General features: G+C 44.0%; 1 protein-coding gene across 1 annotated transcript in view; it reads left to right on the top strand.

Moving 5' to 3' along the window:
- Positions 1-757: 757 nt before the first annotated feature.
- The window catches only part of LOC139774036 (signal-induced proliferation-associated 1-like protein 2), a 57,233-nt gene continuing 30,051 nt past the window's right edge, over positions 758-27,939 (top strand). The window contains exon 1 of the mRNA XM_071708969.1: positions 758-1,636. The gene's annotated coding sequence lies outside the window, so the exon portion shown is untranslated. The remainder of the gene's footprint in view (positions 1,637-27,939) is intronic.

The following is a 27,939-nucleotide window of genomic DNA, read 5'->3' as shown; positions in this document are numbered from 1 at the left end:
CACTCGATATTTCATGCTGGTCAACCGCTCGGTATTTATTTGTCTAATGCAAAACACAAAATTACAGTGTCCTGATATCAAATGCGACACACCAATTACCTGATAAATATTATGACCCAATATATTCACAATTAGCCGCAATAATTATTATTCGTTACATATTACATCAAAATTGCATTTAATAGAAACAGCACGTCGATTAATTTAATTGTGGTCGTATCTATTATAATTCGCATAGAGAACGAATTTAAATCTCAGACTAATTCAACAGAATCGGTAATTGAGATATCTAGAAATCTTCAACATCGTGTATCGAAAGCGACGCAAACACGACGGTCTACGTAGATATACGATAATATCGCGTCAATGCACGGCGCGACAGATTCGTCAAGTGAATCCCGTACGATCGTAGCGCGGCGAATTTTTTCAGAATTCCTCACGCGGACAAATCCCTTTCTTTTCTTTCACTTTTTCCCCTTCTTTCTTTACTCATACATGTTGAAAGCAAGAAGAAAGAAGTCGCTGCTGGAAACAACAGACTCATTGCGTCCACCGCTCGCATCCTCGTGTTCTGAGAAGTCGGAGCGCTCCGGCAACGGAGCGCCATGGACAGTTGGACACGCGTCGCGTCGCGTCGCGTCGCCCGAAGCTCGCTCTCGCGGCGTGGAAGGACCCAACGCGGGAGAGCGAAGCGGTGGGGGGAGCGGTAGGAATGGTAGGGGGAGCGCGCGGCGACGACCGGTCCGCTAAGAACGAGCGCGCAGTCAACTCGCGAAGCGCAATCCGTCGCCATTGTGGAGCGTCGTCGCTCGCGCGATCGTTCTCTCGCGATCGTTTCTCGCGCGTCAATCTCCGTTGTCTTCGACGCGCGACGACACAAGAAGATTGCGGAAAACTCGCCGCGTGCGAAACGGAAAGAGATCTCTCTCTCTCTCTCTCCCTCTCTCTCTCTTTCTCTCGCGAGAGAGAGCAAAAGGAAACGAACGTGAGCGTCGGTTGGACTCGAGCGTTCGATTTGACTTGAGCGCGGCTGACTTCAGCGCGAAGTCGCTGGAGTCCAGCCAGCGGCGGCGGCGACGGCGATAAAACAAAGGAGTCCGCCGCGCGCCGGATCGGATGAGATCGAATCGTGAATCCCGAAGTCGGAGGAGGTAAGAAACGGCTCGTCCTGCCCGCGTGTCTCTCGTCTCTCCTCGAAGGAAGCCCCGCGTGTGTGCGTGACGCGTCGCTGGCTCGCGTACGTTTGTCCGTAGCGTTTGTTTATGTTCGCGACCGAGCGGCCGTGAATCGAAACGATCGATTGAGAGAATTGAACGAACGAAAGAGAGAGGTGACTCGTGAGACTGAAGCGCGGCTGAATCGAGCGTGGAAAAAAATTGGAGAAAAGAGTGGCCCGTGAGTGATCGCCGGGAGTGCGCGCTCCTCGTTGGTGATTTGTGAGAAGGAGAAAAAGGACGTGGTGGATAAGGGCGAGAGGAAGGAGAGGAAGAGGATTCGCGCGGCCGGCGGGCGCGTCGAGGTTGCGTCTTGGTGCTCCAAAGGGGAACCGGAAGCCGCTATATTGGAGAGGAAGCGGGAAAGCGGCGTGCCGCTCTTCTGTGTGCCGCGGCAGAGGCGTTCGTCCCAGCCCGAAAACGTGAGTTTTCCTTATTATTTTCGACGAACTTTAGAAAGATGATAGTGCTACTCCGAATCCGATTTCGCTAGCGCGATCGGCGCGTATCGGATGAGACCACCGATAAGAGATAGCGCTGATAACAATAATCGTTAAGACTGATAACAATATAGTCGGTTAGCCGTGCTGAATCGCGCCGACGAAGACGGAAGCGTTGTTATCGAGATTTTAAATTTAATCCTTATTGTTATACTTGCGATCACGTATGTGAGAATAAGCCCATGGAACAAAGTGCTCCAAGCATTTCTGACGCCGAATACCGTGTACTTACATTTAGCGAAGGCTAAATGATGGTTTCCTCATAAAAGCCAAATGGATTTTATAAACGCGAAATACCGTGACGAGTAAGGCACGTCTATCGAAATTAGTAAATTGATTAAAAAATAATTTGTACAGGAAAAACGAGTCCCTACCAGAGGTAAAATATTTTCTTAATTTCGTCCCTTGATGAAAAATCGAGGCACGTGACGCTTAATCGCCGAGAACGATGTAAACAATGGAATTTACAGTGAATTCCAACCTGCAAACGATGGGGGAGAAGAGCGTCGGTCAGGGAAGGAGAAAACCGCGGAAAATGCGAGACCAGGACACGTACTTATTGGTATGGAATTTTTCGGAATGGATTTCGATCGAAATTATTCCGTTTTCCCTAGAAAACGCAATAGAAATTTAGGAGACAACTAAATAACTCCGATCGGAATCCATGCTGAAAAGTTCCGTGATACGTGCCCCAGGTCGAGATGCAGGTCGAAGAAGTGAAGTCGCGATTAAGCTAATTGGGTCGCGCATAATTAAAACGAGCGTTCGGTTCCCGCGCGACGTAATAATTCGCGGCGCGAAATGTAATCGGCAAGGTCGGCGCGTATCGATAATAGGTAAGTCGCACGCGAATGCCTGGGCATACACGAGGTGTTTTTCCTCTCTCTCCCCTCTTTCTCTCCCGTATAATTAATCTTTACGATAGATATCGGGAAGGTGGAGAGTTTCCTCACGTGCGATTATACCGTGGAATTACGTGCTCGGCCATATAGGATCATCGCGTGCTGCTTTTCACGCAACTCCGCTACGTAACGATCGTAACACGCCGATGCGCGTCGCGCGCGTTAATTTTCTAAATATTCTAAACCGCGCGCGTTGCGCCGCCCAGTTTCGGTGATTCCGAGTCGAGAGGAGTTTTCCGGCCGCGCGCGGAAAGCCCATCGCACGTGAAGATAAAATTCTAAACATTAGACGTTCCTTTCATCGACTACAATTGGCAAATAATCATCGTGACGATTCGACCCATTGGTTTTGGTCCGATTGAATTTAATAATTTAATTTAATTTAAATTATTTTAAAAAAAAGAAGATGCTTATATATATAAGTATCAAAGATTATTAACGTCTTGACGATCAATCGGACCAAAACCAATGGTCGAATCGTCATGATGATTATTTGCCAATTGTAGTCGATGAAATGAACGTCTAATGTTTATTATATCGTTGGCGAATTACGAATGTACTTTCGATAAAATTCTAAGTGCGTCTGGTATATTACGTTAATCGATACGTACCGTGGGGGGAAAGGGAAGAGTTGCGCGCCTGGGTAATCAGATTTTTTTAAACGTATTTTATTCAAAAGCCAATTAGAAAGAATTCACACGAGAAATAGGGACTATATATTATGCGAGACGTACAATTATACGACATTAGGATGCAGAATTGCGTACTCAGTGACCGCGATAGGATCTCACGTATCTCGTTCATCCGAACGTTCCACAAATGAATCACAATCTTATCGTTACGATCTCGTATGTTAAACATCTTCCAACCGGAACAGCTAATTCGTAATTACATTCTTAATTGAGACTTAAGGTGCCGGAAGCATCTATACATTCTATAATATCGTTTCGGTCTTTTTACTTATGTCCGGGATGTAACGCCGTATCGTTCTCATTCCAATGCATCGATATCGTCTTTAATGTCGCCCACGTCATCGTTAGCGGATCATCGTCGGGGAATTAAGTGCCTGACGACCGACGGCGTTGATGCACGTGGGACGCTGCTGCGTGGTCGAAAACTCCGCCATTGCTCAATCACGCAACGGCAACAGCAACGGCGAGAGATCACCGACGACTCGTAAACGATCCCCCGTCGCGTCTCGTCTCTTCGAGATTCACATTAAGATCCCTTCATACCTGAACTTACAATGGCTCTCGCCGTCGCTCGGCAGTGACACTCTCTCCGTCCGGGAACGTTTTCGTCACGCCGTTTCATGGACCGCATCTCGACTTCGTTCCGGACAATTTTACGCTATAAAGATAAAAAAATGAAAACAATTTCCGTTGGAGTAATTCGAGGTTGAGTAGAAATAGCGAACGCTGAAAGAATTATAGAAATTATAGATAGAATAAAGAATTATGGAACTGTAATTTCTACTACGCTGGAAATATTTTTGAGAACAAAGAATTGGATGATATATTGAAGGAACTTTTTAGCTTGTCCTATAAATGTGTTAAAAAATGAGGTTTTAATATTGTTATATTTGAGTAAAGTTTATTATTTAATTCGTTCGTTTATTAGAATTTATTATTCGAGTATTAAGATACATTTACACATCAATCCAATACGTATAATTTTAGTAAAACGGTTAATGAAAGAAAATAAGGCAAGGTTTACTTAATAGAGGAGTCATTGAAGTCTTTACGACAAAATGAGCTTAGATAGTTATCTAGATGTAGAACGAGAAGCAACATTTGGGAATTTATCAACTATGTGTGCTTGAGTGTTTAAAAAAGAATATATTTTTCTCAGTTGTCTCACCTGTTGATTAATATACATTTAATTACAAAGAAACTTCGTTGACATACCTACTTGAAAATCTTGAAATAATTCTTCGGGACGTTTTGACTTTTCGTGACTTTACAGTGGTTAATTTATTTTCCAGATCAAAAAGATACATATAGATGTATGGTAATAGCATTCAACAATCAGCTGCAATCGTGCGTTTATGAGAATGTTGCGGGTTTACGCCGGAATGGGCGACCTTATCGTTTTCTTTCCGATCTGATTAACCTCACTGATCTTATTCGCCGCAATTCCTACGCAGCGTAGCGAATGACCTGAATTTCGTATTGTCACGTTGCTCGTGGGAAAGAAATTTCTAGGTGATCTCGTTACGATGAGTTTCCAAGTTGAAGTATTTCGTAGACGATCGTCACGGTTGCTCCTAACAGAATTTTTATTTTCGCCGGTAATCGTTTATTAAATGCAGTAAAATGTAGTGTTGACATACCTTTATTATATAATAATCGCTTTTGAAATTAACAAAATTTAATATTAGATTAAATCCCGCACGCGCGTGAAAAATCAATCTGTCAAAGAGACACGGCTCGATTGACCGACGATCATCGAGCAGCCAGTTCTCACACGGTTTTCCCGCCGGATCAAGGTCAGCCTCTCGATCCGTAATTGCTCATCGATAGATATCGCGTGGGCAGTCCTTATATGGGCAGCGTGGGTCGGCGATGTACGCATCGAGGGGCCCGATCGTAGCCCTCCCCTCGAGCGACGATCTTCATGAATTTATTCGTGAGGTCGCGCTTTTTAATGAGGGCGTCGTGACGCGATCTCGGCGTGTCAACGAACGTGTCTCTTCCACGACCTTCCGAACGCCGATCTCTCCGGTTTTTCCGCCAGTTGGATGAGGCCGAAAGAGAAATCGCACTTTTAGTCTCGCGTCTTTTTGAGAAACCGTAAATTGTTACTTCAAAGCTACATGAAGACTATATGTGTCGAAGGTAAAAGATGTACAGTTAGCTGAAAACTAACGCTTCTTAAGGAAATAATTACGCTTTTCACGCGCGTTTACCGGTAGAATGACGCTTTTTGCAATTACACTCTACGAACATGTGCGGAACACATGGTACTTTTACGGTACTTTTAAGATAGTATCCATTGGCTCCCACGATGCCCACGTGGCGTACTATACGCGAAACGTGGAAAATGCCCACACTTGCTTCCCTTCGAAACGTTTCAAAATTCTACGGGAAGATCTCGTAAGTTGTCGTGACTTGGTTTTTTATGCTTAAAGAGTAGCCAAGATCGTGTGAATGATAGTACTTGTTTGTTTTACAGAAATTAAGAGTTCGCGGTAAAAAAAATTGTGAATTTTAACAAAGTATGCATGATAATACGACATAAAAACGTAAAAATATAAAGAAAACCAAAAAATAGAGAAGATAGAGAAGGAAAAAACTCATAATGCATATATATCCCGTCCATATTTTTATCCGACATTTTTATTCTTTTTATACAATAATTTTCTACAAAATAATAAATATATATTTATATGTTTAAAGTCGGACTTACTGCAATTGCGAAACAGACACATAATTGTTATCCCGATGGAAATGCGCGCAGTTCGCCAACTTTTAACGAGCAGTCGCTCTCAAATGACCTGGTATGCGCCGGGTCGCCGGTCGCCGGTCGCCGCTTGAAATCTCCCCCAAAAAAAGGAGCAGGCCGCTCCCGTTCGGAAGAAGCGCTCTCCGGAATTCGTGCGTGTTGTCGTACTCGCAGAGAGAACGGCCTTTGTGTCCCACGTACACAAGTTATTGTATTCCCGACGCGTATGGCCGATGGGAGTTCGTTATTACGCCTACTTCCGGTCGTCGCATGGATGACTCTCGCATAGCAGAAACGTGGCATCCTGCACAATCCGAAGACGTTGAAATGTAACAGGGTATCGGCAATTATTCGTGTAGTACAGTTATGATTTCGTTATCAGTTATCAAGAAAAAAAGTCTGCGAGAATTTTATCTGGAGAATCAGAACGATACAGCCAATATAAAAGTAAATACAAAGTATTCTAAAATCATAGAGGCCACGCGAAATTATTATTATTCGTGATATAATTTTCTGAATTCTAACATTTTTTCGTAAGCTCCATGCAATTTCTTGTATCTTTACTGTATTGCAAATTTTAAACTTGTGCAACAAATTAGGAAGCTCCGACCATGTAAATGTGTACATACGTTACGTGCAGTGCGTTATGTCAAACCTATTAAAAGGCTTAGCTTGTAACTGCATTTCCTGTTTGGTGTAGATGCGCTTTTTATGCAGCGCACGATGCATCGTCACCTCTTGATTCGAAGTCCGGTCGTTTTCTTCGCTCGGCAACAGCGTGCAGGCACGATCGAGTTTCGAAGGCGCGATTATTCTTTCCTAGAATGCCGAAACGCGTGTTTCGTGTGGAATTTTTCGGCGCAGCTGCGTGCCTAATCGATTTCGTCGCCCTGTCTGTACACAGACCTAAGCGATAGAATATATATTTTCGTGTTTATAGAAGCGTGAATCATTTATTATGGCTCTGAGCTCTGATGCACTCGGTACACAGTGATTTATACATATCCCATTTCTGGTCGGATCAAGCATCAAATAATAAACTATGTGACAGGGGTCAATTTAGATGATAGTAATTTTTTATAAGTTCCCTGAATTTTCAACATTTAATCCGCAATTCAACATTTAATTTATCTCTAAAATAAGAACATTGTTAAAGTACGGTTTATTTAAAATAGGATTAAAAAAATAGGATGGCTCCGTTATTTACGTGCATTTCTAAACTTTTATTAAGGCTGAAATATAACATAAAATGCTATTTGTCTTTTGACATTTTTATTGGAGAAAATTAATTAAATTTGTCAGAGATTTCCGGGTCATTTTGCGATTAAAATAATATATACATCTTACCTCGTATAACAATCAATTAGATGAAATAAATGATAGCAATAAAAGAGTAATTTATAGCTAACTCTGGAGTGACATTCATGCTTTTGTGGTCGAAGGCAGTTTGACCAATTCTGTCGGCACCTATCGTTCCGTGACCGTCGCAAATCTCGCAAACGTATCGGCATAGTATCAAATAGATGGGAGAATTCGTTTCGGGTTACGATCGTCCCTCCGTACAACTGGGCGAGTCACGAGATCGCCTCGCAGCGACACGCATGAGGCACGCACAACGCGCGCGGCCACGCGTAAATTCCGACCGATTCTCCAATTAATGCGTATCTTACGGTGCATCCCGTGGCAACGCGCATCGGGAACATATACCTGGCCGAGTCATCCAATGTTCTGCGGCGACTTAAGCCGGTTTCACGCGAATGTTTTATCTTCAGAAATAGATCGACTTTAAAGAAATAAGACGTATATATACGATATTTCTTTCTTTTATAGAGATTTCTCTACATAGAGACGGAAGAATTTTTTTCGACCACGTTTTTTATATTTAAAAATTCATGCAATATACAAAGAGTATATCTGGTAATAAGTACATTTACCGGTTAACAAGGGAATTTGTTGTTAAGAATTAAAATGATTTTTTTCTACTAATATTTAATAAGAGACGTCTCCCTTAATTTCTTTTGCAGTTTAAACTTTTAAAATTAAACGGCGTCTTTCTTATGCAAATCAAGATTCAGTTAAAGTCAATGAAATTATTCAAAGAATAAAGTTCTTGCTATTCTAATTTATTCCTAAAACCTGTCTTCTCTTTTCATATAAGAACTCGTATTTTCTTTCTCCGTCAAGTAAAAGTTACTTTAATAAAGATTATGCACTTATTACCGTATATTTTTTCCTATTTTCGTACACTCTAATGACGAATCGACCAAGGAATCTATCATTGTCCAACGGCGGCGAAAGTGGGGCACACGTCCCGTGTAAGTATGATACGGGCTTTCGGCCGCGCACAACCGCGCTACGTGGGGGAGTGCATTGACTTCTCGACTTGATAAACGTTGGCGAGCGAGGTGGAGTCGAGTCAAGTCGAGCCGAGTCGCGCCACGGTGCCGGGACGTCGTTTCCTCTCCACGAGTTCGTAGATGAGAGCCCCGGCCCCCGCACGCACGAGGCTCGGGCACGGGAAAAGGGCTACGGACGGATCGTTGTCTTGAGACGAATTCCTATATGCGAGCCCTCTCGACCCCCTTTCCTCCCGCAACGAAGGCACTACGTGTGGCTGGCACATTAAAAAAAAATCCGCTTGTCACCGACTCAAGTCATAGACGACATGGACGAAAGGCAAAAGAGCTTTCTGAAGAAGTATTTGAAGGGAATTGAAAGGCTCGAGAAAGGTTCTCTCTCTCTCTCTCTTTTTCTCTCTCGTTCCGAGGGTTTTTAATGGCTCTCGAAGGACTTCAATGAGGTCGGGAAAATCGCGGGAAGATGAAGAATTTCGGAGGTCTATTGTGCGACTTCCGTCGATAGGATCGACCTTTGTGCGCGTATAAGAATTTAGGCCCGGGTATTCACGGTGAATTACGGTGATCTATCATGATTCAATAGGGTGGTTAATTCAACGAGATTTTGTTCCCGCGCGACGTTTTACCAGAATTAATCGCCGGAATTCTATTGACGACGAAGCTGAGAAAGTGCACGATTTGAAGACTAGTTTATTACGGAAAGGTTATCGATGTCTTCAGAATTAGAGAAAATCGTGTTTGAAATGTGTCATCTCTTGCGGCCGAGAGTTCGCCGATGCATGCCGTTCCAATTATTATGGGCTTTTAAATCGGAGCAGTTAACGGTTTAATCGACTTTCCTTCGTGTCGTTCGCGCTGCATCGCGTTGCTACAATTTCACAACGCTCTAATTGCCGTGGTACACCTTTTGCTCGACGTATCGCTTTTACGATTACGCCGTTAACGCATTTAACTCGTTTGGCACAGTAACACCGTTCGCTTCGGCGACGAATCACCGACGGCGATGTAACGTTTTATTTGATACTCGACGCAGCCTTTTTTTTCTCTTCCGAGAACCCCTAATCTCGCGGGGAGAGGAAATTCCCTATTGCGTCTATCTTCACGACCACCACCGCTGGCAGCAACGAGAGCGACTGGACCGTTTCCTGCGTCGATAAAACTTCCCCTCTCGTCGCTGTCTGAATTATTAGGAGCGTTCCGGGCCGGCGGGATGGGATACAAGTTCTTTAAAACCGACCAATCGCAATTAATTAGGGCCGGAAGCGCCGATTGGCCTCCCAGTAATTCACCGTTGTTCGCAGGCTCTCTCTCATCATTCGAGCTCTCCACTTCTCTCGTCGCGACTTAACGAGCGCGGCACGTTCGCGATAGAGCGACTTGATATTAATATTTTTATGTGGCGCGAGTAACAACACAAATGTCGAATTTAGATTGCGACTCTCCAGCTTTATCACGCTCAACCATAAGTGAGATTTTTCATATAACAATTATATAAATATTCTGCGTATGAAAATAATGAAGATTCACACTCATCTCGAAAATGCATCGGAGTTTCGATTTAAATATTTTATCGCCTAAATAACTGAAAATTAATTTAGTCTAATAAATTTTTCGTTACCTACAAACGCTCTTTGCGTATAAGATCTGGATGCTGTTTTATAACATTCATGATACGAAATCACGACTGGAGAACTTCCCTCTATCGTGATCGTATCGATGCCGGCTTTCTTTGAGAAATCCAATAAAAGGTCGTTGGAATCCCCCAGGAATGCACGCGACGGAGATTTCTGAGGGATCGTTCCATGAAGGGCGGATGTCTCCCTTTTCTTCGGGGACGCCCGCTTCGCTGGATGAGCTATCCTGCATTCTTTCACATAGCGGCTGCATTGTTTACGGCGTGAACGAACAGTCGTGGCGTGGGCAACAAAAGATGCGATACACGCCCGTCCACCCCCTTCGCAGAAACGTAACAACACCGGGTATTGCGCCGTCCGGCACGGACATCTGCGTGGAAAACGCTGCGGGGTGCATATTTTAATTCGTGCGACGGAATGTCAGATAGGGGGAGAAAGACGGAAAGGCGTTGAACCCCGTAGGCTTCGTGTCCGCGTCTCGCGTAATAATGCTGGTCGGAATGACGTGCGATACGGCAGGAAAACGCAAGTAACGTCGCAAGTAATGCGATTAATTATAAGGACTAATATTAAACGAATTTCGTGTTTTACTAATAATTAATAAGATCATGACTTTAGAAATCTTCCGCACTTCATTCCAATGCTCTCTATTTTATTCGTCGGTCGGTTTGCAATTTTATTTCTCGTCGGATATTACATTGACTACTAGCTGCGTAATACCCCGAAAAATCGCGCGAGCTTTTATTAATAAAGGATATTGGAATCCAGTCTAAGAATGGCGATCATTCAAGGCAGCATGAATAATTTGAGAGGGTCCGCTATATGTATACGTCCCAATAGCTGGGATAAAAATAAATTTACGACGTCATTGATTTATATATTAGATAGCATTGATTATATAGTATTGACTATTTGAAGACCCTAGGTCAGTTCAACGGAATCTTTTCAGAAACGCACAACACATTTGAGAAGCGTAACTTTAATTAAAATACATAAGATACGATACTAATTTTATTTGCGTCAAATCATATAAACGTTATATAAAATAATTTTATTATAACGAATTATTACACATTGTTCGAAGTCTCATCGGAGAACGTAGATAAAAACATCTCATGAAGAAATGGAACTTATTTCCACGTCTTTTTTCCATCATGTAAGATTGAATTATTATGTTCCTTCGCACGATGACCGATCGGCTGTATTTACGACATATCCTCTCCATAAGGAAGAAGCGACGAATATACTGTTACAACGCAGCGTGTGGTTAACTGTAGAGTGTTTTATCGTTTAAAACTCGATTCGTATTATAGTTATGTTCCCATTTACGCTCCAGTTGCGAGTCAGTCAAACGATAGATCTAAAAACAAAGACGACAACCTCCTCTCCATTCTCGAAGATAAAGTATAACCACAATATGCATTAGTCTATATATATGCATCAGATAACAACAGGTAGCACGCAAGATTAATCCTAACAGTCTTGTAAAATCGTCCTCTCATCACGTCTGACTTTAAAAACTAAAGATTGTGAGTTATCTCGTCACCCTAGTATAGAATTATTTTTTGTTAGAAGTGCAACTTATCTTTGCCATTAGAATTCTCAAATATTTATCGAGAACCGCGATATGTACGTCCCAGGCAAGTATCCCACTGATTTTTTAGTACCTTCCTAAACCAGTTTTAAAGGACGCTAAAACGTTCGTTTCCATATATATATCTTTCGCTTATCGCGATATTTGATTTGAGCTAAACGTAAAATTGTCTACAGATCGTTACGTCAATTCGGCCGCTACTCGACGGCGGTGACTCGTATTCGCGAGGAGGAATCGTCGGATATACTGTTACGACGCAGCGTGCGGCTAACTGTAAAGCATCCACCACCGTAGTGAGTCAAATCATCAACGACAACGTCACCTGGCACACGAGACCCCTCGCTGCGCCGCTCGTTCGCCCGATCCCTCGCGGATTCGCGTCGAGCCGGGCCACGCACGTGGCCGCCTGCCTGCGTGCGTCCGACGATCCTCTCTCTCTCTCCGCGGATTATTCCCGCGTTCACGCAACTTTATTCTCCTTTGCGTTCGCAACTAACGTTACTTGGGACGTGAACCGGGCCACTAATCTGCCTGAATTGTCGGCTTGGATTCGGAAAATTGTCGGACGCTCGCCGTATTCGAATAACACGCATGATAAGTAGTCTGACGCATGATAAGTGAGTCAGAAGCGACTAATATATACAATATCATTTTTTTACGCAGAAATTTTCTCACCTATTAATTGTTTACTCAATTAGTTGGCTTGTACCTTGAAACTCAAGGCGAGGCTTATCTGAGAACGCGAACTACAGATAGCAGCTGATAGCCGAGAGATGGCTGGGGTTAGCTGGGTAATTGGATCATTCATATACGTCGTACGAGAATCATTGTCGGTCGGTTACTGCTTTCTCATCATTTTAACGCTTCGTCGCCTCTTCCCGTCCGACTAGCGGCAGCGCGCATTCATCTATTCAGCGCTATTTTCCTCTTTTTACGTCACGTTCGCAGGTAGCTCGGAACCTGACATGAAACATCGGCGGCCACTTTGATTCCTATTACCGATAACGTCACGCGTCGGGCAAGTCCTGGATGCGCGCAGGACGCTCGCAGCCGTGGACAGGGAGGAGTCCTATTGCAGATACGTGGTGCGCTGCACATACGCCCTATCCGATACCGATAATACGTGCGTATCTCTGCGTATCGATAGCGGTATCTTTATTGGCGTGCGTTTAAAAAACTGCAGGTGTAACTCTGCATGTTAAAAAATTTCATCTTTTGCGCGTGCTAACCGATCAATTGCAGTATCTATTTTTTAAAAATAGCGTAAAATACCAGTTCACTATCACGCTGCTAATCGTACTTCCGCGTCTGCTTTAATTAGACTCAATTAGATACCGATATATTAAAATATCTACCAATGACGAATCTAATAATCACGTAATGATCTCATAATTACGCAATAATTATAAAATCACATTAGTATCGATTACTACGCGGTCGAATTAACGGTTCGCGATAAAAGCGCGATCACCGATGATAATCGGCCGGCGCGGCTTCTGCGTCATTTGCGTCTTTGCGTATGTATCGCTGCGTCGTCAAAGGAGTATTCGACGACGAAGTCTCGCTGGATCATCGTGCGCGGAGAGGACGGGGGGATTACGGGAGCGGCAAGGGCGGGGGCGGGAGGGGATCCCAAGATGCCGTTAGTCCGGAGAATCACTCGGGGCACACGAGTGCCTAACCCATCCTGCGAGAGGACGCGGCAGAAGAAAGAACGGAGATGCGCGCATTCTCCTCTTATCTGAATCGGTATCGGATTTATAAAAAAGAATTCGTTTGAAGAGTAAAAAAGCTATCTTGAAAAAGCTCATCTCTACGTCGTTAATTTTTAGAGACAATGCCTAGTTAAAATGTGATTCACGTAGACTTTAGATACTTTTTTACATTCTTTTAGTGAGAACATTAAAGTCGTACAGATTTGTCTTTAACATGTGGCCAACAAAAAGAAATATTAACACAAGGCAATCACCTGTGATATACCTTTTTTTTTTAAAAAAGAGTCCTAAATAAGCAACGAGGGTCATATGAGGATCATATGGGGCCTTAAGTAGTTTATATATCGTAATAAAATCTTTTTGCTGATTATCGTTCGTTTAAATTCGCGACAGGCAACAAACGTAGAAGTAACTCAAGCTGATGCAAACATCATTTTAGCATTATCATATTTCCCACATTTTCTTGGAAACTGCTTGTTTCCAGCTCGCAAAGTATGCCCATAGTTGTCTAGGCGCGTCCTCGTTTCACAAAGGAATTGCAAAATGATTCTCTCCAACTCGCGCGCGGTCGCGTTTGTAAGTGCCGCTAGCTAAGCACGATGGGCGTTGTTTGCAGAACTTGGAAAACCACTTTTCCATCGTCACCGTCGGCGAGGTCGACACGGCGTTGGCCTGAATAATATATTTCACGCGATGGTAACGGTTTCAATATCAACATTCGCGTTTCATCCGCAACTCGTTTCGTCGATCGATGCCTTTCTTAACTAATCGAGTTGGATAAACTTGTCGTATTAAGGTTTCACAAATGTCGGTTAACTTTTTTTGTGGAACTGGCCCTAAGAGCCGCTTTTATCGAAACATTTCGAAAGCGTTTAGAAAAACAAGACATTGCGTCCGAAAGTCATAACATTAAACATTGCGATATATTCATGCAACTGTAGAATTTCAAAGTTTAAATCTGTCAATCTGACTCCACCTTATACAAATATAGAATTATCTGCCTGCCTCTTCTTTCTTTTTATTTCTCTCAAACTAAATCGTTGTAACATATACTATTTCATATCTATAGATCGAATAAGCCAAGTTTTAAAATGCAACCTTGCTGCAATATTGCGACAATCCTAATCCCCGAATCACACTCGCGGCGACAATAGCTGCGAAGTCATACGATCGCTGACCGAACGTCTCGTTTCCTATAATACGCGTCTCGCTTGAATTTTCTGGGTCACGCGGTTCCGCGGTCTCCACCGGCCTTTCTATTTCAGTGCGTTGCTTACTGTGCGTTCGCGGGTCATGCGTTGTCCAATTCACGTGAACGGCCAGAAACAGCGAACTTGCAAACGTGCCTATTAATCAGGCACACTATATACAGCGCAATAGCGGAATGAAACGTATTGATCACCTATTGAATAGTTCCATAAATTTTTGTTGTATTGAACAATTTCTGGTACAGGAAGAAACATCTAAAAATTAATTATGGTCACTTTCTACAAATATTTTTTGTTAATCCTTTATATAGATCATTATGTCCAAAAGTGACATTTGTTTTTTAAATATAACCATATAAAATTACAAGCTGCTTTATATTAAATTAATTAAAGACAGCAAAATTCAAATCACTTTATTATACGGTTTACTATAAATATACACAAAGCATGCAATTACAAAATAATATCAAATCACGTGCATGTTCTTTTGATCACTTTATTTAAACTCAAATAAATTGTTTTCTCAATATTTAAATGTACATTTATATATATTATTTACAAGTACATTAGCTTCATAAATTTTTATGATGTCGAAGCTTACGAGATAAAGTTCTCTTTTTTTAAATGCTTTATAACGAAAAAAAAATAGTCAGATCATAGCATAGAATTCAAATACCCGAATTAAACAGATGTGTTCGACCGCTTGTGCAAACCGCGATGCCTGGCGGACCAAAAGTCACGAGACACATCAGTGGCCGTGTCCATTCTTGTCAAAACGTGACACGCGAAATCGTTCAAAATTCATTTTCGTTAAAGGGACAGCCAAAGGGAGCTAAACTCGTGCGCATTTAGTGGTTTCGCGAGCGTGCAAAATGTGCACGTTACGCCCGTCGTGTTATTTGCACGACTGACTCCGACTGACGGCGTTCCTGCCTTTGTTACAATTCGACTACTCCTTTCGCCTTGCATCTGCGTGCACTCGAGCCCGAGTTCCATTATGCGCGCGTGTTTTTCGGTGCCGCTCAGCTGCCGCTGTCGCATTCGGACGACTTGTGCGCGAGAGTTCAGCGAGTGATCGCTGGCGGTTCCTCGAATGCATTACGTGCTCGATCGCTGCTTGTGAAATTCGATGTCGTGCTTAAGGTTCTTCCACGGTATATTATTTGATATTATATCGATACTTTGAACAACAGGGGTCATTTTCCGGGTTTAAAAATATACTTTTTTATTTTTATATACGAATACAATGAATTACAATTTCTTCTCTTTAAGCTTTTGTGCATTATTTGTATACTATGTATAAAGTAATTATAGTAAATATAATAACAAAACGCGAATTACGATATGAGATATTCTATTAAATTGATATGGCGTATAATTGCACAGGTTCGGTTATACGAAAATATCGCAGTAATGGGATGTCATTTATACTAAAGTCACGTGCATGTTTATACGAACGGCAACTGGTTAACAATTTCCGCGAAAATATCCCTTTTTTGCATCGAGCAAATCACGCGGAGGGTGGAAATCGCTGTCTGCGAGGGGCGGGCTAATCCCTTAAATCGTTCGTAGAGCCAGAAGCCAGGTGCTCTTCGTCTCCTTCGTCGGCCTTCGACGGTCTTCAGCTGGCTTTCGAATCGCTGGTGATCGCGAGAGCCATGCAGATAATTGCCACGCAGGTGCACGGCGCGGGGTCCTTCATTATGATGCCAATGCTTCTTAGAGTCGTCGATACGACTGCGCGTGCAGGATTGCGAGAGTAGAGCGCGACGTATGATCTCGCGAATTGAACTTTCCCTTCGGCGATCATTCCACCGTTTTGCCAATGCAAATGTAATTACACTTTAGTAACCGCTAAATTTCGTCTCTAATGAAGCAAATCACTTTGCGCGCAGAAATAATGTAATCTATTCCCGGAAATAACTCTACGTGATTTACTCTACGTGATTTACAGTTTCGATTTTATGTGTACGTTTGATGTGTCGTACCTTTTTCATATATTCAGTAATCATTTTCGAATTTAAGAAAGGAATATGCGACTTGTATCGATCTTGCCTCAATCATTTATTAATTTGCCATTATACGCAATTAAGTTATCACACAAGTTATGACAAGATTATTTGACAATTAACGTTAGGTAATAATGATGATAAACGCGTTTGAAAATTTAGTTCACGATTATTTGACAATAATACAGTTAGTAGGCTACAATAGACACCGCGATCGTTTCTTAGGTCCAGTTCTCTATCAAATCAAAAACAGAATGACGTCATTATCTGCGATTTATTCCGTGACGCATGGTGAAAGCTAGCCAGTGACGCATATCTTTTTTATCGGTTAACGTTTCGCATCATCATCGTTATAGCTGGCTTTAAACAATAGAAAGAGTCGGTAGATTCTCTCATAGGGGCGTCCTTTCAGGTTCGCTTCGCCGGATGATACGGGATTTCTTTTCGGTCGCTTCTTGCCAGGCGCTTCCTGCGAGAGTAACTCCGCATGAGATAATGATCGGCCATTGTGGGGCACGAAACGTACTGACAGTACAAACAACGCGTCACGGTCGCTCGGCGCTAATCGCGAGAGAGATGAGGGGGCTAGATAAGGGCCTAACGCAGGCCTCGATCGGCGATACCGCGGAACACGTTCATTCATACCTCTCTTTAAGAACTGACGGCGCGTTAATTCATGCGAGAAAGCCGATGATGAAACCCCGATATCTTCCTATCGTAATAATGAAGAGATCGACGCGAAATAATCGCGCTATCAAAACAGAGCCGCGGATACAGTGAATGGATATCAAAAGCGAGAAATACGCGGGCGGATTTTCAAACGTAGAAAATCGCTCGTTCTCCGAAACGATTTAATTCCGAGATGTTTCGTTACGTTCAAACGAAACCGGAGAGATTCTCCGCGATTTCTCCCGGTGTAGTGACACGCGGAATTTTTCAGACCGCACTTCGCTCGAGTAAGCGATAGATATACGTGACACGCGCGCTTACAAGTATGTATACTTTCGAATACACGGGATACCAGCTGATTTGCCTGAGTAGATCCCCGCGTCATCCTGTCAGTCGCATGCAGCTGCGCAATTGCATCACTGTCGCCATCGAGGACCGACTCGAGCGAGGCTCGGTATATCTACTACGTACCTATTCCGGGAGAATCAATCGAATTTTAAAGACGTGTTATTCGAACGATAGATAACGAGCAAGAATCGATTATGCAAAACTATTCTAACTTCGCGCGCACGTTATTTTCTATTCAAATCAGAATTGTAAAGGGCATCTCTCCAGAACTGAAGGACTCCTTTCTGGAACACACCGTGCATACCGCCGGCCTCGTATGCACACATATTATAGCGCCAGTGAAAGCCTCGCCGAGAGTGTGCCTCGCTTAATACCACGAGGTTCTCATCCCAAATCTATATAGTTAACACTCGCAAAACAAACACGGCGTTTTGACATTTCGTTAAGCCTCCCGCGGGCGGGCACGCGATTACGTTTAATCGCCGAGGCCATTTAAGGGAAGGAAGAAAAGGATTAAACTCGCAGCCCAAGCGAGTGATTAATGTCGACACGACGGATCCGTGTTGCTCGTTAATATCCGCTCGATCCATAATGTTTAGTCCTCCGCGCTTATTCATTACGCACCCGTTCATTTGTCTGCCTGAGGAAAAGGGATCTTTTTACGATCGCTCGCGGATTCCGCCGGATGCGAGGATGCGTTATACGCGCGGAAAACGGCTTATTCACGCGTCTTCCGCCGGCGCGGCGCGGCGACCGCTCGGCACGCTATCGGCGATCTCGCCGAGCAGCCCTGGAACGACGGAAGACCCGCGACGTAACGATTCGTGTCGGGTATGGGATATGGTGTATGGGCGCTGCAATAAAGAGCGCATAACACACCGATGCACGGCCGGCGCGGCGGACGGCGCCAATTTGTATCGCTGCGGGCGATGCGCGGGCGCGCGCGCGTCCGCTTCGGGATCCGCTTCAGGTGACTTTCCGCTCTCGTTCGACCGGCCGAGAGAGTTCCCTCCCCCCCCTGCCTTTCGAGGCCCGATCGGTGCGAGAGCGCCCCGGAAGCCGGGCGCTCGTAAAAATAAAATATTAACTTTGTTCCGTATGAACGTTTATTATCGGAGCGCCGCTTTCTAACCGCGCAGGATTGCAGGCAGAATTATGAAATTAATTCAGGTCGGTTATTTCTTGCGTCAACCCTTTCATCGTTCGCGCGTGTACTAAGGTGAAAATTATTTTAGGCCGATTCACGCTTGTCTAAAAATACGGCGAAGAGAAATGGATATAGCGCAAAAGGACTTATAATTAACTTTATTTATGGAATAAATAGAAGCGACGTCGGGCATCGTCGCTTTTTTTTTTTTAATGAGAAACCGGACGATGCGTGAACGCAAACGCATCACGTTCGACAGATCAGCCGCGGTGCGGCAGGCGGAAGGAGGGGGAGGGAAGAGGAATTGCAGATCACTGGGTTGAGAGAAAGAGCCCAGACGTGATCCTCGGGCCGTTCTTTCCACGGCTCTTCTGTTTTTGCAGGCATCGATGGGCGAGAGGAGAAGGAGGGCAGGACGCGGAGCCTTCGGGCTTCAATCTATTAACACGCCACGGCGATTACGCCGTCCTGATGACCCCGTGGGATTGCATCTCTCCCGCCAGACATTTCTTTCTACGGTGGCTGACTGGGGTAGCCTGTCCTCCTCCTCCTCCTCCTCCTCCTCCTCATGCTTCTCTCTTACCGCTCTCATCATCTCGACTCTGGTTTGCCCCGGAACAATAAACGGCACATCGCGCTTGGGCAACAATAGCTCGCGTCTACACGTAATCTACATATGTAACCTATTCTCTTGTACTTACTCTACGCGGAGAATACGTAAGCCACGCTGACAATGCCTGTAATGACCGTGCTTTCTCCTCTTTTCGCTCGTTTGTCAAGCAAAATAAACTATAAGTCTAATTATCCTATTATCTTCTTCATATTATGGCATAGAAATAATAAGGAAGATAATCTCGCTATTTTTTTTCGTAATACATCGGTAACTTTTTATATAGGTCGGTATCTAGAAAACTTTCTTCTATAAATTGTAGAAAATATTTGATATGGTTGGTTAGCCGTGAAAATTTCTAACGTAAAAAGATGCGTCGAACATCCTGAAAATAAGGCGAATCGAGGGATACATTCTCGATTAAGCGACAGTAACGGGTGGGATCAGTCGCGGAGAGCGGCGAGGGGAACGAATTTCCGGTGCACAGGATCGTAGCTAGCCCTCGGCTCTTCTTTCAGATCCTTCTTTTATTGCAGACAAAGGATAAGGGCCACTGAACGAGGGGATGGCCCTTTTTCTTTATGGCCTGCAACATTGGAGGGTGGCTCGTTTTCTCGCCAGCTGACGCCTATCTCCAGAAAGGGAAAACCACTCTGCGACAAATCTTTTTGGAATGCAATGTTCTCTTTACACAGCCTGACTCATCGTAAAACAATTCAACGATAGCTTGACATAGTAAGACACTCCTTTCTCGAGGAATACTTGATCGAAATCATCATTGCACTTAACGATGACTAATTATTAAAATATATAGCGTATTACACATTCCAATTTTTTTCAAGGCGTGAAAGAAGCATTACTGCAGAATTAAAATTGCATCTGCAATTATCGAATACATAAATTTATATATTCCATAAAAATATTGTACAAGTAAATTTTAATAACAAAGACATTTTTAATACCGCGTCTCCGCTTTAGTTACGTAATTAATGCTACATCCGCTGCTACCGCAATAAGTTTGTGGAACAACGCGAGGAATTAAGGTATTAGTCATCGACTTTAGAACCTGTCCCGACCACAGCGAATAAATGGAATAATTGCACTCGAGAGAGAAAAAAAGGAAGATAATCTTTTCCAGAAAATTCGTTCTATGCGAGTGGACGCGAAACTATACGAAGTAGGACGATACGTGAGTGTGCGATGAATTATGCAGTCGATGAGAAATGTTGCGTCGGTTACAATCGTCGGCGTTGCATTATCCCTAATTAGAGCTCGAACGGTGTTTAAGTATCGGAGGTTGGAGTGTTGCAACCTTGGGATTACGTTGCTGCTCGGCTTACACGAGTCCTGACGCACTCGCATAATTTCCTTCGAAGACTGGCACATATAGGTATACCCGATTCCAGTCTCAGAGGAGTTTCGCGTGATTGTTTGATTTGCGGCAGGATGTTTTTACCGCGTGAGTTATCAATCACGGATATTAGAATCTAAAATAGAACAACTCGTAAACAGATCATTCCTTTTGAACAAGTTAAAAGTGAGATTTATCTTTGTAATGGATTTTACTTTAAAGATTAATAAATTAAACTAGTGTTAGAATAAGTATACATTTATTACGCCAACAAATAATCAACAATTAAGACTTTTTTATTAAAAGCTTATTCGCGAAATTTATGTAAAATGTCTTCAAAATTTACAGACGTTATAATTGTTCCACGTTGGAATTTTCGTTGTCGTCAGCTTTGTTTAGAACAGATTAACCTAGACCCTTCTCTGCCTTCGCTTTGCTGTTGGTCTTTCCCTGCCAGGAATAAAAGTAGCAATCGCAACCGCATTGTATTCAAATGACGTTTCAAGGTTCACAAGTTTTCTTAGACGTGACATGGAAAGGAATTTTTCCGTGCAGCTTCTCGTCTCGCGTGAATTACCACGATTCTCCGATCATGAAGATCCTCGTAGAAAATTGTAAACTTTATAACAAAGGATAAATATCTTCTTACAGATATGTTTCTATCGTTAAAACAGCCAAACGAGAATATAATTTTATTAAAATGGAGCAGAAATTTTTAATACAAATTTACGATATTTTTTTATGTCGTTATCATTTATTATTATCTTCCGACTTCTATTATCTAATTATTTTCACGTGTATATATACCTTCACTTTGAACATTACACCGTCTATGTAAAAATAAAGTCTCGGTATTTCCATCCATGCAATATGGATTTACGAGGAATAACTTAAAGATATATGAATCGTAACGCCTTGCGCGGCTACATAAACATTTGCTAGCGGAAAACACCGGCCGACATTCCCGGCTGAAAACGTATGTACATTTATTACAGGCAATAGCTGTAATTGTATGTACGCGCGACACGTAACATCGATTATGACTAGCAGTAACGTATGCGCATCGACAAGAAGTTAATGAGAAGAAGCTTGTGCCGTGCGTGACACGCGCTTCACACGGGTTGCGTTCAAAAAGAACACGTGATGTACGCTCGTCCTTCGGTGAATTAAGCCACAAAGGAAGAATCGTAACAAACTAAGGTATTACTTTTTTTCAGAGTCCTAAGTGTGTATAAATAGTAATAAATAATCCGTTCTTCGTCGAGCATTTAAAAGCAGTAAAGATGTGCAGTGACACGGAATCGACCCTGTATAAATAAGTAATGAGACCCCGAGGAAAGGGTTACGCTTAGGGTCCGAGGACTGCGTAAATACATCACTGCGGGGCCCTCGATTTCCCAGCAGGGAGGCCCCGCTTAACACTCTCCTCCGTGAGAAAGAGGGAGAAAGGGAAGGCGCGCGCGCGCGATCGAGCGAGAGCGAGCGATCGTTCGCCATTTATTTACTCCTGGATTTAATCGCATCCGCCGACCGCCGTTTCCTGTCGCTACGGGCAGCCCGTTTCTTGCGCGAGAAGGGCATTAGAAAAATATTAGTCGGCCGGCTCTCTCGGCCGAGTCGCTCGCTCGCGCGAGTCGGTCGGGACGAGGTAATAACGCGTCGCTCCGACGGTCCCGCCGCGACGAGAATCTGAAATTGACGGTCGCGGCAGCGATTTCGTAATTGCCCTTGCCTTCCTACGCGTTGCCCTTATTTACCGCTCCGTTCGGATTATAGACCTCGACACCTAACCGTACGTGTATCCCGCGCCAATGAGAGAAAGAGAGAAACCTGGATTGCTATTTTTTTAATATAGAAAATAGGTAGGGGGCCAGGAGGGAAGTAAGCTACGCGCAGATGCTGGCAAATACTCCATTTATCGCAACACTTTCGCTTTAGCGCCCGCCTCGGACATTTTCTCTCACGGAGATTCCAGAGCCGCATCGCGGGATTACATATTCCTAAAAAGCGACCACCGCTTTGTTTCGAGCGTGACGCGCGAACGCCGTGTCGTAAACGTCATCTCGTCCGTACGAATGCATAACTCCGAGGATTTATCGTTTACGTAAAATTACAGCGGCGTTCTATGCCGATGATCTCGAGTCAGGGCCGTGTATCGTCGTCGACGTTGCACCGGAGATCGAAGCGTATGTTGTTCGCGGCGGCGTGAGTCGCGCCGCGGGTCGACATACCGCAGGGTTCGCATCGTAAGCGAATTCAAAGAAACGGCCACGGGAAATTACTCGAGAGTTTAATTCTTAAGTGGTGGTTTAATTCTTAATTGTTTCAGACTTGCTTCCGCGTAACATTTTAAGGAGAAATTCCGTGGGATACTTGAAACATCAACTTTCTACACAGGTCTAATTAATGGGCCCAATTATCGTCCCAAATTCTTCTCTCCAGCAATTTTCTAAATTTTTCCTTCCTGTCGTCAGCGTTGTGCGCCCCGCGAGATGTCTTAGACTCGTCCCTGACGGGGGATCGACTTCTTCTGCGTTACTTTTTTCTTTCTCTTGCGGGCGAAGATCCGATCGGGAGGAGGAAACCGCGGCGGCCCCGCGCGCGTCTTTGATGGATATCTGCCTGTAAAAATTAACATACACACACCGGGGAGCGGGGGTAATGACCGACTAGCACGACGAGTGGATCCCGGCGTGTAGGTACGTCTTCGCGCGCGAGTGTGTGCGTGCGTGCGTATCGACGACGCAGCGACGACGGTGCGCCAAGCTCGCCTCGCGATTCTCGATTCACGTCGTCGTGCAGGGTCAACGTTCGACTACTTACATCGTATTTCTTTGCAACACGGTGGAATCGATCGGCGCTAAACGCGGCTAGTTTGTGCAGTTCGACTTCCTTGGCCGGCGCTCGCCGATAGCCGGCACTCGAGCACGTGGAAAAGCGGTCGAGTGGCCGGCACTCTAAAACGGACAGATGGTATGGCTAATGTTACGCCCAACCATCGAAAAAGAAAATTAGGAACCAACGCGGTAGTAAAATCGCAGAACCAAAAATAGTTAGTTATCTTAAATTTTTCAAGTCAGAATAAATAAAGGAATTTTAATCAATTAGAGAAAAGGCCATTTACAGTCCAAGCTGAATCTCTGGTAGCCTAATAGTAATATTCTGTGAATTTTGTATACTTTTACCAAACTCAGTAAGCTGCGCGCAAAAGGAGTATTTTGCTACAGATAAAAAAAATATATTTTTTTATATAATTAGAGCGTCAAAATATTTCTTTGTAGATTAAAGCATAATTTCTTTAAGTAGCGGTGCCCCATATAGCTAGAAAAAAGTAATTCTCTATTTTCCGAGTCTTATTAATTTTGTTGTCAAAGTTTGTTCATTACGATACTTAATTAATCCCGTTAAAGTCCTCGTTGCCGAGCCACGCGAGTTTAATTATGATTTACGCCACGCCGAGGCACGATATGACACCCCCACGACGAAGATCCGTTTTTTCGACCCGATTCTTCGACACGATCCTGACATTACGGCAGCGTGACATTAAACGTCTCGGCGCCGCGATTTACGCGCTGAAAATGTCTCGGGCAACGATCAAGCGCCGCGCAAGGGGCCGCCTTTGTCGGACGTGTGCTCGTGTCGGAGACCCACCGACAGCACACGTGTGCCACATCGCCGTGCCACGGCGAGGAAAGTGTACGCGGCCAACCACTTCCGAGAAGCGCATAAACGCGCGATGCCCAAGCGGGGACTGGGGAGTGCTCGTCGCATTGTTTCGTCGATCGGTGCACGTTAAACGTTGAGGCACCGACCGACACGTTCGCCTCGCCGTACACAATGTTTTGACGCTGAACCGCGCGCGGTGATCGATGTCTGCATATATAGTATAGTATATACGGCAACCCGACTTCCTGGTGACGTGCTCTTTGCTTCCCGCTGCTCTCGTAAATCATCTCTGATAATTTTGTTCCGTTTTAAGCGCTTAGATATGCTTCGTTTCGCCCGCTGCGTCGTCTTATTCGGAATTCAAAGCTTGACACACTGCGGTTTTTCATGGTGTGTTCAATATTTAACGTAACTCGTTGAAGAAATCTACATAAGTAACTGTTAGTCGCTAAATATTGCGACGCAATTACGAATCGTTTAGCACCGAGAATTGAGGACTTTAAATCTCGAGAGGTATAACGGTAAGGGTTAAAAACCATTACGTGGAGATCTCGGGTGTGAAGCTCGTAATCGCAATCAAAGGATGAGTTAACTTACAAAATCCCCGCATGACCCTGAAGCAAGTCATTATGTAAACTGCGTATAGGAAAGGAGAAAAAAAACGACGTATTCTCTGCATAATGTATATTTGCAGCGTGTGGCTTTAGTAGTCCCTTAGCCTTGCCTCGAGTCTCTTATACCTCCGAGTTTATACGACGCGGAATATACTACTAAGGAGAGAAATATGCTATTCATACAACACCATTGGCTATATCTCGTCTGGCCGCGGCGCGGTCGTACGTTCGCGTGGTATCGCTCGTCCGGGCTTAAATGGGTTTAGAATTACAAGACAAAGTGAGTGGACCGAGTGCATTATCGCATGCGCTGACATCGTGAGACCCGCCGCTCAATTATGCAGCTGGGTGTCAGCTTTCTTCTTCGTTTCTTTTTTTACTTTTTCGTTTTTCCTCGCCGCCGCCGTCGCCGCCGCCGCGCACGAGTATTTGCGTTATCGCATCTGGACTGCCGATTCTAGGAACCGCCCGCGGGAAAGATGATCTCGAATGCGATAAAGTACGTACGTTCCTTCGTGAAGATGAAGTATTTAAATTAAGGTCGAATTGATGTTGAATCGACGTTGAACCGTCTCGAGAAATACGTCATATTTTCTAAGATCTGTCTCCTTGACCATCCCTAAAATTCTCTTGTAAATGAAATACTAGTATGAAAGAAATCTGAACGGTATAGAGGAGTATTAGTAAAAAAAAATTGAATATATGGACGAACAATACTGGAAACAAGGAGCAAAGAATGGATAACTCTAGGATATTTTTGGACTTCTTGTGTGGCGCGCAGTTCTTTAAGAATTCTTCTATTCGGAGTCAAGACTTTTTTTTCACTTCTCGGATGTGATTTTCTTTCTCGGTCAGATTCTCCCTACAAGGCAAATATTTCGGGACTTTCCGCGGCGATCTTTTCGGCAAAGGCTCTCGTTGCGGTTGTCCGTGCGCATACGGTCCGGTCGTATATTTATAGTTTGACCGTTAAAAACAACATATAGCCGAGTCGCCGTGCCTGCGCGCGGTGGCCCGTTCAACGGGCCACGTAGAGTACGGGACCGGTCTCTTAATCTTCACTCGAAATAAACACGCACACGTGCGCCGTGCATCGTCGCGTCAGCAGCAAAAACATGCCTTCGGCCCCCGACGCCTTCGAGACATTACCAATCGTCGTTTTACGAACGTTCGCCAAATAGAAAATATTTTATTTTGTCGCAATTCAGCTTAAAAAATCATTCATGGCATCTTAAAACTTGCCAGGAAAGAGTATCATCTTATTCATCGAAATCGATCAATCATAAAATCATATAAGATATGATCAAAATCGTAGAGAGCTATAAGAGCGCAAAATAAATAATAAAACGAATACAAAACGAATTTTTGAACATTATTAAGCTTATTGTTAGCCGAATTAGGTTTTGAATTAGGAACGAAGCAAAATGTAAGAAATAAAGTTCCGACAGTATAGCCCATGGAATCCTGTATAAGTGATAAAAAAGTAGAACCATAGATAAAATCAGTAACGGTAAACAGAAATGCAATATATTCAATTTAATTAAAAAGGTAAAATAAATTTCTAATATAATCCTTAGTAAATAATCTTACGACACTGGACGCTTCGATGTCCGACTACCGTTCCAGTTTTGCCAGTTTTATTTTTTAGAGTAGACTGCTACATTGTATTCGTAAAAGTTCACGGAATGAGGTACACCACGTACAACGAGGGTCGTTCGCAGAGTCGTAAAATAATCGTGTCGGTTCCCGCTCCACCGTTCGAATCCCTCCGAACAAAGAGCCGTCCATTCAGAACGAAATCGAGAGGAGGATCCGACGGAAAGGGACATGCGGCCATATGTCGGAAACACGCGAATACCCCCGCATGCTATGATCGACATATGCTCTCATTCTTTCTCGCCACGCTCGGACGCGTTCGTTAATGAATATGCTAATATCGCGTGGCCGTTGTGTGACACAACTTGTGTCTCGGCATCTGTCACTTTCGGTTTAATTGAAATCGCACAAACATTGAGTCGATTTTCATTAAGTGTTTCGCGAATCAGCGGACGAGACACGCGCTCTCGCGATCTTGCAATCACTATGCCTCGTTTACTCGCGTCAGCTGGGTGTTAATTACGCCGTTGTCCATCTAGCGCTCCGCCTTCGATACTTTCGATTAACCTTGCAAACTATCGACCATATCCGATCTCACCGCGCTCTCCGCGTTAAATGGAGCCTATAGGTAATTTTTTTCCTCGCTCGATAAAATCGAAGATTCATCGACGGGGGCCACTGAATTTTTCGACCGGGATTATCGCGCGAGATGGGTGGATCGGGAGAGTGGGTCGCGTTCCTTCGATCCCTCGGGTGCGAGTTAGGTCCAGTTACGGGCTGATCGTTTCCAAGTAACGATCCCGTACGCCGGGGCTTCGCCGAGCGGTTTCGAGGCGCGGAATACACGAACAAACGACGACGAGATGCGCGAGATGAGCCGAGGGAGGAAGGCTCGTCCATCAACAGGATCCGCTTGCCCCGCGGCGAAACGCCGCTTACACCGCCCGAGTCATTATCTCCCGTAATCGCCGCTCTTAATTTCATTTCGGCCCCCATACGCCAGCGGAACGGTACGCACATTTGGGGGACACGCGAGCGAGCAACGTTTTATTATCAGCCAGACTACTTATAGGTAATTTGTTGATTGAAGCGACCCGGGATTGGTCGGGGGTCTTTTCTAAATTCGATAACGAGATAAACTCGTGATGATTTCCGAAATAATCATTTGCGACGTATACAGCAAAAAGATATCGTTTAATTGAATCAATAGAATAATTTTAATTTATATATTTGATCTCTCTTTTGGCCTCTCTCTTTTACTCGATGGAAATATATTGCTGGCCAGCCTTTGCAATTCGAAAGTCTGGAGAGTCTCGGGTGGAGATCGTCCAATGTACAGAGGCCTATGCGCTGGATGATCT

This window comes from Temnothorax nylanderi, unplaced genomic scaffold (assembly GCF_030848795.1).
Source record: "Temnothorax nylanderi isolate EJ_2023f unplaced genomic scaffold, tnyl_v1.0 TNYL_tig0073_pilon, whole genome shotgun sequence".
Lineage (NCBI taxonomy): Eukaryota > Metazoa > Arthropoda > Insecta > Hymenoptera > Formicidae > Temnothorax > Temnothorax nylanderi.
The sequence above is the reverse complement of the archived record's forward strand: the minus strand, read 5'-3'. Positions and strand labels throughout refer to the sequence as shown.